We start from the raw sequence: 11,328 nt of genomic DNA, 5'->3' as shown, positions 1-11,328 counted from the left end.
CTCAGCATATCCCAGCCCAGGACTGATGGCTACTTCTAAATGAAGAATGGTTCATGGCTGTCGGCTGCCATGGAGATGATGCCAGTTCTCCATCACTGGTGTAGCCTGGTTCACTCATTCTGCACAAGCCAAACTGGGACATCTGTACACTGAGGTGACCTGAGTCCCCTGGGCAGGTGTTACACGCTAGAGGAAGTAGCACTGAGATCGCCATGTTCCTTCCCTGACCCCAGCAAAGTGGGAAACCTGTCTGTGGGCAACTACTGGTGAAAACTAATTGTCCAGACAAGCTGATTAAATCACTAGGTGGCTTCCCAGGATCTTGCACTAGAATAGGTAGCATTATCCAGTCTATTCTTCATCGTCGTTCTAATTGACACTGTTGGTATCAGAATTCATTTGTCTCCAGAGAACAACGCCAAAATGACTGTCAGTACCACCGCCTCAACAACAACAAAACTTTTCAACTATAAAAACAGGCTATTAAAAGAAAAGGCATTTTATAAAACTTGTATTTCAATATATTCCAATCAGGGGCAGACTTTGTGGAGACTGAAGCGGCTATAACTTCATTGTTGCCTTTTAACAACATGAATACAAAATTATGAATTTAAAACACCCAGGCAGGCCCATGTATATAAGAGGACTTGAAATTTTAGCTTTATTAGCTTCACAGTAAATCTGCTCCAGATTCCAATAAAAATCGAGATGATTTAGTTAGGCTTCTGATACTGAAAGTCTTAAAAACTATCTACATAACTAAGGAACTCAAGGTGTGCATTTATATATGTAGAGGTAATGAAATTCTCCTCAAAAACATCTCCACAAACATATGCAAATAGGATGGCTGGAAATTCTGATGCTGCGAGGAAGGAAATGCAATTTACCCAGGTATAATGTATTCCAACAGAATAGGTTTCTGAAGGCTCAATCAGCTTTTGAAATTGCTTGAGAACCCATGCGTTCCCACTCTATGCCCTCAAATGGTCACATTTTAAAAAGGGGAAAATAATTTAAAAACCATAATTTGCTCTTATGGTTTCAATGCAGAGCCAGAAGGGGCCTAACACAGAATATCAAACAACTCAGTCACAGAGAAGCAGTCCTTTCATGAGGACAAAGGGACAAATTAGGACAAATTAGGCCAATATCACATTTGGAGGATTCAGTTTTTCTGAGAATGATCAAGAATAACAAAGAGGAGGTCACTTTGATAAATTTATATGTCAAAGGAATGTTTATGGGAAACTTTTCTCCATGTATTTGGCACCATGGCGACACCATGGGGCTCACACAGATGCTCAGTGGGGCTTGGGACCCGCTGGAACACAATTAGCATTTGTATGACAAATAACGAAGGTGTCCACTGTGGTTCTTGAAGGAATGTTAGGTGCTGCCGAATTAAAATTCTTAATGAGAGATGTGGAAATGAATGCTAATGAAATTTTCACATGATATTAGATTTGCAAATATTGTAAGCAGAGGCAGATATATGGAATTTGATGAAACTGCATACAATTATACAGTTTATTTAAAGAAAATCTCTGACCAGATGTTATGCTACCCATGGCCACTGAAGACAGAAGACATAGGACCTACAGAGGATTAAGTTTAAACTGATCCCAGGAAATATTTAAATAAGATATGATAATGAGACAGAAGAGCTTGCCCTGATAAAATGTTTCCATGGGAACATCTGTTTTTTCCTTTCTTGTGATATTTTAAATTAGGATACTACATATCCATCAGGGTTGGGAACCCTCAGTGCACGTACCTGAAAACTTACTGGTCCTTGGCCCGTCTCCTGCCCATGGGGTACTGGCTCTTCTCCTGGACATCCATGGCTCAACACCTGTTTTGTGCTGCCTGCAACAGCAACCCAAGACTTTTCTTTTTCTTTTCACCAAGATTGGGGGATTAGAGGGGATGATATTCAAGGCTTAGACTCTGCCTCAACAAGCTTCAGGAATCTTTTCTGTCTTCCTTGCTTTCTCAAAACTATCACCATCATATGAGTTATTGTGACTTGAAATAACAAAGCATACTTATGCGGTACTCAATATCCCAACAGAACTTTGTTGATCACTTAGCAATAGCTTTGAAAGCATTTTAATTACAATCCCCTCACCAATCAAGTGAGGAACCAGAGAAGTTAATATCTATTTAACAGACCAGAGAAGGAGAGAGACCTAGGGACAATTTTAACCCAGTGTACTTGGATCAGTTAGCTATATAGCTTCGAGTCGCTTTACATTCTATCAGAATGGACGGTCAAGACTCTCTCGGTGGCCTTTACGGGAAAAACCACCACAGTTGTTGTGTTGACAGAGGGGTCATGGCTTCGTCACCTGTAACTGGGAAGCGCCGAACAGGTGAACCCTCTACTTGATTAAAGCACAATGTGACAACGCAGAAAGTCACTGTTTGGTACCAAAGTCATCACCAAATAAACTTATCTGCTCCTAAAAATATACTGAGGGCTTTAGCACTAAAACATGTAGTGATATTTCCCTTGGGGTAGAAGAAATGACCCCAAGTAACTGTCAACAAGCCAACCAATTGAATTAGATGATTATATACGTTACTCATATGAATTTCTCAGACCAGTGTTTCTCAAACACTGGACCAGCATCACCTGGTTACTTGGTAGGAATGCAAAATTTTAGACACTACTGCCCACCTGCTGTATAAGAAATTCCGGAGTTGTGGCCCAGCAACCAGTGTTTTCAATATTCTCCCAGGTATGTCTAATACACGTAAAGTTTGAGAACTAGTGTCCTAGATGATTGGCACGTGTCTTCTATCCCACATGTTTGCAGAATCAAGACACCCACAAATACTGGGTAGCATGGGGTTAGTTCAGGAGTATCAATTATTGCCTATTTCTTCTAAGGCACCTGCCTGTTACCATTTCTCCAAGGATCTCTAAAAATTATGTTCAGGCATTCCACCAGGTCACCTCTCCATCCCCAGTATTTATCAATTAGATTCTAAACAGGCAGAATGTTAGCTGTTTGACAGTGAATGAATCGAGACCAGTGGCATGGTTCATGTCTTATATCTGTAAGACATCTGATGGTGGGGGCTAAGCGTAGTCCACTTGTTTTGTATTATACCAGCCGCTCAACAAGAATTCACTCTGCATCTTTCCTGCTATGAAAATTAATAAGGGTAAACCTCATGAAAAGGGAGCTGGGAGGCCAGACGGGGGTGTTCACACAGCACCACTTGAGGCCAACCAGGAAGGACTGTCAGTTACAGACCCCAACCGAAGAAGCTTCCCCGGGAAAGAATCATCAGTTATAGGACCCCATAGGAAAGATATACATTGCGTTTCTGACCTACTGCCCGGCCACTCAGCCAGCAAGAAACTGTCAACTCCCTGAACTCTCCCTTTCCTCCAATGGACTTTCGTTCAAAACAAACATTCCAACTTCCTCCTTTTTCCCCGTAAAATAACAGTGCTCTCCTTTGTTTGTGGGACTTGCCTATGGCTTTTGCCGTAGCTTGCTTGTCTGGACTTGCAATTCTCTGCTACTCCCTAATAGACTAATTTTTAGACCAATAATAACTTATTGTTTTATTGTAGGTCGGCACTACAAATTCAGCATCATAAGGCTTTGAGGGGCATGTAACAAACTTCAAGGCATGTTTTCCTTTAACTCAAGGAATTACAGTCTAGCTGAAGAGAATGAAACAATTGGGAGCATTGAAGGTATAAACAGGCTTCCATTTTGTTTTATCTTCATAATGGCAAATAACGTGATAAGGCAGGGAAGACCTTCAATAAAGACCTACTGCATTTCATGTAGGAAAAGTAGTATTTAAATTTTACTAGTAAGCCCCATACAACTGCTGGATCTAATCTACACACACAGGCATACACAGTAAAGCTAGAGTAAATAAAAGAAAAAAGAAAGTTTAAGATGCCTGTGTTGAGCTATTTTTCTTACCCTTTACCATTCATTGACACAAGAGAGACAAACCAACTCAGCCTCAAAAAGCTTCATTAATGAAACTGAGATACTTACTGCAGTCTTCGTGTGACAGTGTCCTGGTTGCCTGTGGCTGCCATAAAAATGACCAGAATTTGGGTGGCTTTAAGCATGAGAAATGTGTTCTTTCAGCGCTAGTGGTTAGACATCCAGAGTCAAGGTGCTTCCTCCAGAGACTCTAGAAGCAGATTCCGTCCTTGTTTCTTCCAACTTCTAGTGGCCCAAGCATCCCTTGGCTTGTGGCCACATCACTCTAATCTCTGCCTCCTTGGCCACCCTGCCTCCTCTCTTCTGTCTGTGCTCTGCGTGTCTCTTTTAATGACCCTTGTCACATTGATAATCTTGGATGAGCAACTCATCTCATGCTCTTAACGTCATACATCAGCAAAGACCTTTTCTCCAAACAAGATAACATTTACAGGTTGGGAGCTTAAGATGTGGGCATATTTTTTGGGGGCTATTGTTAGCTTACCCTAAAACAGGCAAGCTTGTCTCTCCTCTGGAAGACAAAACTTTTTCTCAAACTAGGCCGATGTTTGTGTTTGTTGATGGACTTCTCTTTTTGTATGATAAATACATTTCCTTTGGAACTCTAGCTTTCTCAGTGTGTTTTCTGTTTGCATTAGAAAAAAATTAAGAGAAGTATTTCCAATAATACTTAAAATAAAATAAAAAAAAAGACCAAAAGATTAAAGGTGGGGATAAATATGCATGTAGATGTGGGGGGGAAGTGCCAGCAAAGCAGATACTGTAGGTAGGAGACATTTCAGTCTCAGCTCCTTTTTTCACATTTCAATTTATTTATATGTTCAACAAAAAAGAATTGAATGTGTACAAATTTGTTAAAAGTAATGGGCGAACGCAGACCCAGAGCGAGACTGTATGGGTTCAAACCCACATACTAATTTTGTGTCTCTGGGCAAATTACTTATCCTCTCTGTGCCTCAATTTCCTCCTTAGTAGAACATGGAGTAATGAGTAGCTGGATATGTGACTGTAAAGAGGATTAAATTAATTAATAAAGCACTTAGAATGCTGGGCACAAACGAAATAGGTTGTGTCTGCTAAATAAATAAAATAAATGTGCCAGGTTCTGTGCTAGCTTTGGGGATGAACAAGAGAAGGGAAAGGTTACATTGTTATAGAAAAGAGAATCCTTCAAAAACCAAATGAAGGGCCGGCCGAGTGGCACGTTGGTTAAGAGCTGGCTTGGGACGCCAGCTCTGAGAAGCAGGGTTCCGGTTCGGATCCAACATGAGGGCCAGTGACACTGCCCTCTACAGCTAAGATGGTGAACAACAGCTCGATCTGGAGCTGGGTTGCCGTGAGTCGCTGGTGATGGAATAGGCTACAGCCCCTGTTGCAGTGGGCTGCCATGGGCTACCATGTGTGGTCAGCAGCCAGAGTGAGCGGCCGGCAGCCGGTGTGAGCTGCCAAGAGCTCTCGTGAGCGGCCATCCAGAGGCTGGCGACCAATCTGCCTCACCCAGGAAGATCGCAATGATAATACCAACATGGGCCAGTGAAGCAACGTCCTCCACAACTAGGCTGAATAACAAAAGGACAGCAACTTCTCTGTTCCCCTTCCCCTGATTCCCCAGCGCTGTTCCCCTCCCTCAATTCCCCAATAAAATCTTTAAAAAAACCAAAAAAACACAAATGGACACAACTGCGGTGCCACAAAGGAAATGAACAAGGCTCTGAGTTGGAGTTAAAAGATATGTAAATTGGGGGGGGGGCTATGTTAGATGGTGTGGGGATGGGTCTGCTCTCCAATGAGGCGACTTTTAACCTGAGGACTAAGACATAAAAAAGGGAAGCCATGCAAAAAGTGACTGGAGGCCCATTATGAGCATTAAGATGTTGCTTATTGATAAAACAGACTGTTTTATACTTTACAATGATGAGTCAAAAGGCTGGTGGGAGGGGGAATGTCACTTATTCTATGGAGTAACTGGTTAAATGCTGTCATTTTCAACAGAACCTAGACTGCAGGGGTTGGAAATAAGCAGGCAAGTCTCCTGAACCACAGAGAAAACATCCATGATGAGGGAAAATACTTGGCTATGTATTTCTGGAGCTACTAAAACAAGATGATCCTGAAATAATCTCGAAGAGATTGCTTTCTATGCAAACAGTAGCCTCAGAGCTGTGGAGTCTCCTGGAAAAGAAATCACACCATTTCAATTCCCCAAGGGTTTACTGACACTTGGTCATGGGCACAGGCAGTGTGCCTGGCACGAGGGTCTGCCGGGGCCTTGCTTTCTAGTAGCTCATGGCCTGTGACAAAACACTAGGCCACGTGGCCATGTAGTAGCGGACACATATTATAAAGATATATGCATTTCAGGTTATTATTTAGCACAGGTTAGAGTCTACTTCACATTTGTCTTCTTATTGCTCCCATGTCAGTTAGCAATTGAGCCACTCATTTTTTTCCTAAATATGCATGAATAGTGATGTGAAAGACCTTAGGCGAGTTACTATATCTCTCTATACCTCAATGTCCTAGGCAGTAAAGGAGATGATAACAACATCTCCCTCGTAGCATTGTGCTGGAATCCAGTGCAGTAATACTTGAACAGTGTCTGGCACATAGCAAGAACCCTAAAAGCGTTCAACCATTACAGTTATTATGACTAGTATCACCAGGAAACCTCTAAACTCAAAACCAAGTAAAAACAAACAAAATAAACCACCACCACAGCAGCTGCAGCAGTTCTGCCCTAATTAGCAGATGATTTGGGGCAAGTAGTTTTTCCCTGTAGGCTTCCGTTTTCTCACGGGTGAAATGAGGCCAAGGGAGGCAATGCATTTTCTCGGCTGTAATTCTGTAGAAGTGTTTCTGCATTGCTCAGTGCTTCTTTTGCTCTAGGACCTCACAAAAGGTCTGCCTCTTCTGCCTCGTAGGGAGAGAACCATAGAAAAGGTTTTCTTCCATTGGTGAAACTGGAGCTCATAACAACTTACTTTAAATAGTTATTCAAAGGGCACAGAAAGCAGATGGTTGAGCATGAGTTTCAAGTCCCTGGCTTGGAAAAGAACTCTAGGAAAATTAAGGTGCAATCTGGAGATGTGGATTTTTCTGTTTGATTTAGGACGTGGGAAGCATTGCGGGAAACGGGATTGAAGACAGGGGGAGGCGATTGATGATTACCTGCATGGTAGCCCAGGTTTATTTATTTAATTTTTTAAAAAGATTTTCATTGGGGAATTGGGGGCTGGGAACACTGCTGGGGAATTGGGGAAGGGGGAACAGACAAGTTGCTGGTCATTTTGTTCTTCAGTCTAGTTGTGGAGGACGTTGCTTCACTGGCCCAAGTTGGCACCATCATTGTGCTCTTCCCGGGCGAGGCAGATCAGTCACTGGCTTCTGGACGGCCACTCACTGCGGCTGCTGGCTGCTCACGCTGGCTGCTGGCTACACACGGTAGCCCATGGCAACCCACTGCCACAGGGGCTGCAGCCAATGCGGTTGCCGGGGACTCATGGCAGCCCAGCTCCATGTTGAGCTGTTGTTCAGCATCTTAGCTGTGGAGGGCAGTGTCACTGGCCCTGATATGTGGGATACGAACCGGGGCCCTCTGGCATCCCAAGCCAGCTCTTAACCAACGCGCCACTCGGCCGGCCCAGCCCAGATTTATTTTTGGATGGAGACCCGAACAATTTGCACTTTTTAAAAATTTCCTTCCCTTTTTTTTTCTTCTAAATTGATCTTCCTTTTCCTCTCTTCCACTTTCTTTGTTAGGCTATTTGTAGGCCATTTTCCTAACCAGCACTAACTCCCTTCTATTTCAGGGTTCTTCTCTTTATCACACACATGTCTTTTCTTTGTCACATACCTTCTTCTGCCTCACTACTAAACACCTTACTCTCTGCTTCCTCAGCTAAAAACGAGTCTGTTTCCTCTTCTGAACTCACAGGAATACCATACCAATTAAGAGCAACAAGCAGATGTTTGAAAGTCTCCATTGTATTTTCATGGCGCTCAGAAACAGATAGAACTTCCAGTATGACTAGTGCTGTTCTTACGAATGGGGTCGGGGGGGATTTTCTTAAGGCAGAATGACTAGGTAGGATGCTGCTTGGAGGCCCGTGTGCTGGACTGGCTTTGTTTTGGACCAGCAAGTACTTCTCTGAGGAGGCCGGAGAGCGAGAGGAAGGGGTCCGGTCCTCTCTCCTCTTCTCTCCTGCTTTCATTGCTCCTGGCTTTCGGGGTGCTGCCAGCCTGCGGCTCTGCACCCGACCAGACAGTTTATCCAGGAGCCTGGTTTTCAATTCAGTGAGTCATGGCTTCCTTGCCAGTGGAATTTTCAGATTGAAAAAAGGGAAACCTGGCACACTGGTGGATGTCTTAGGAAACATAAGCAACTCAAAATTGGTTTCTGTGGGAACATGTGGATATAAACACCAGACTGATAAAACCTGGAAAGCACAGCCCAGTTTGAATGACCTACAGAGGCCGCCCCGTTGTGATGTTTAAAGCAGTGCTTCTCCACGGGGCTCCAGCAGCACCAGCATAACCTGGGCGTTGGTTAAATATGCAATTTCTTGGGCTTCATCCCAGACTTACTGACTCAGAAACTTTGGGGGGACATCCAGCAATATTTAACCAGCCCTATATGGATCCTAAGGCACATTCAAGTTTGAGGACTACTGCTTTAAAGGAGTCTGGGTTTATTCTCTCTGCTGTATCTCTACTTGCCACTCTCTCAGCCCAGGAAGTCCTGCCTCGCCATCCATGGTCACCTGGTCCAGCCCAGGAAGATGCTGTGGGAGCCCCGTTCTTCTCAGGCTGGGTTGGGCAGTCACAGAGTGCCCAGCACATGTCCACACAGGGCAATGATGAAACCAACTGCTTGTTAACCGTCTGTCTCACCTCCCACCTCCCTTAGCACCTGTGGTTATCTGGGGGCACAAATCACCCCCCTTTGCCTCATGTCTGAGAAGCTGCCTGGCAGAGGAATGGACACGAGGGTGGGGAGAAAGAAGATTTTATTTTTAAAATCTATTAATTTAAAAATACTGACAGGTTAGTCATCACATAATTTTTTTTTTTTTAAGCTGAGCCACCTGTTGGCAGCTCGCGGCAACCCAGCTCAGGCCGGGAATCGAACCGCTGTTGCTCAGAGCTCCCACTTTTGAGTGAGCTCTTCACCAACTAAGCCAATCGGCCAGCCCCACATAAAATTTTCTGTTAAAAAAATTCTGGATTTTTCCTCTAATGGGAAGAAGCATGGAGCAGGCATTTGACCCTTGGGTTTTGAATTCTCTCTGAAAGAATGCTTATGATAGACTCTGGAACTGGAATCTAAATGACCTGTGAGTGCCTTTTATATAAAACTGCAAGCCAACATGATGGCAGTGTGTACGCATGTCTGTGTTTCCAGGAGAGAGAAAGGGAAGGGGGGGACAGTGCTAACAAAAATTTGCTTTATTTTCTGTAAGCCCCTTTCATTGAAGATATCAACTGTGACTTGTGAAAGGTGAAAGCAAAATGACATTTCTGTCTTCCTCAGAGTTCTTAATAATCAGATGACTTCTTGCAAAGTTGCTTGGTTTGCAAAACCCTTTGGTGACTCTGCAAACTAAGAAAAGTCAGGGCCATGAAGTGTGTGCTGAATAAACGCTAGGGAATTGGTTGTCGGTATAACCAAAATTAAAAAAAAAATTATATAGTGTACCTCAAATGTAGAGTAACTTCAGTAACGATCCCCCTGGCTTCCTAGAGTTTGCTGTTTAACCCCATTATGCTGGCATGTATGAGTGGCAGGGTGAGCAGACCAGAGCACCTGGGGCTCTCTAGCAGGAAGGTGTATTTGGCACAGTCCGTGGGTCACTGGAGGCCAGTCTCGTGCACAGTGGAGATGTGTATTCAGGGTATGGATGTTGTTTTCTGCTCACCATTGATATAGAGGCCTAGAGAGAGTTAGCCTGCAGTGGATAGTGGGGCACAGCTGAGGACACTGTCCTACTCAGGGTTTAATGGTTTTCCAGGTCCCAGCAAGGGCCCCACATAAGCCTGGCCTTTTTCTAGGCTTCAGGTTTCCTGTGACACCTCACAATCATATCATCAATTTTCCTTTTTGCTTATACTATTTCTAGCTGCTTTCTGAAACTGATAACCACAGGAGTGTTGTGTCAACAATACGTGCATACCAACATTTTAACATTTAGAAATTAGATCAATATTAGGAATGTGGTGCTCTTTATCTCTGTGCATATAATTAATTGCTAAGTTATGCAAGTAGGCCCCTTTAAAATCAAGCTGGTTAGTCAAATTATTCCCATCTAACAGGTTAATGCTACTACCATCTAAGAAGGGCTAATACTGAACCAGTTGTGGGTTTGCCACTCTTCAGTTCTGAATAATAAACAAAAGTGGAGTTACTTAGCATGTTACTGGGGAAAAGGCATTGAAATTGGTGTTTTGATACCCCCACCTGACAATTTAGGGATTAAGATGTGGTCAAGTATTGGGGAGGTTACATATTTCTCCTACAACATTGTATAAAATTACTTCCTGGGGGAGAGTTTGGGGAAGAGGTTAGGGTGGCAGTAAGTGCTCTGATTTAGGGATGAAGGGAGCAAGTTTCTGTCTTTTAATTCATTTGGTATTGTCTTGGAAGAAACAACAGGGGAACTCAAAAGAAACATTACATAGAAAAATGTTAACTTTCAATTAATTTTGACCAATTGCCACTCATTTCCCCCAACATGCTACATCAAACACCAAGAAAAGAAGGCCAACACTCTGGGTGGGAATGAACTAAAAATGATAATGGCTATACAACTCTGTCTTAAGCTATAGCTCCTTACATAATTATTTTAAATAAAAAACAAAGTTCAGTTAGGTCTCAGTTGTTATATTGTCCCAAAGATCAGGGGCTGACTGTGGACCAAGTCTGGAAAGCCATCTTATTTTGTAAGGCCTATGGCGAATAATGTGTTTACATTTTTAACTGGTTCAGAATAAATACAAAAAACAACAGTTTTTGATGTATGAAAAGTTTATAGAATTCAGTTTTCAGTATTTACTGGAACACAGGAAGGCCCATCAGTTTATGTTCAGTCTATGGTTGCTTTCACACTACAACTGAGTTGAGAAGTTGCAACCAAGACCATGCGAAGGCAATCCAAGCATATTTATGCTCTGGCCCTGACAGAAAAAGACTGCGGACCTCGCCACAGAAACATGTTTACCTTCTTTGTGAACAGCAGTTCTATAACTAAGGATATAACCACATCAAGACTGGTAGGAGGGGTGGAAACGTGAAACAGTCTGGCCCCAAACCTCCATGTGGTGGTTGAGAATCAGAAGAAATATCTTGGCT

General features: G+C 43.1%; 1 protein-coding gene across 3 annotated transcripts in view; it reads right to left on the bottom strand.

Moving 5' to 3' along the window:
• The window catches only part of CHRM3 (cholinergic receptor muscarinic 3), a 307,699-nt gene that overhangs the window by 23,930 nt on the left and 272,441 nt on the right, over positions 1–11,328 (bottom strand). The window lies entirely within an intron of this gene.

Source organism: Hipposideros armiger, unplaced genomic scaffold (genome assembly GCF_001890085.2).
Source record: "Hipposideros armiger isolate ML-2016 unplaced genomic scaffold, ASM189008v1 scaffold_113, whole genome shotgun sequence".
In the NCBI taxonomy this organism is placed as follows: Eukaryota; Metazoa; Chordata; class Mammalia; order Chiroptera; family Hipposideridae; genus Hipposideros; species Hipposideros armiger.
The sequence above is the reverse complement of the archived record's forward strand: the minus strand, read 5'-3'. Positions and strand labels throughout refer to the sequence as shown.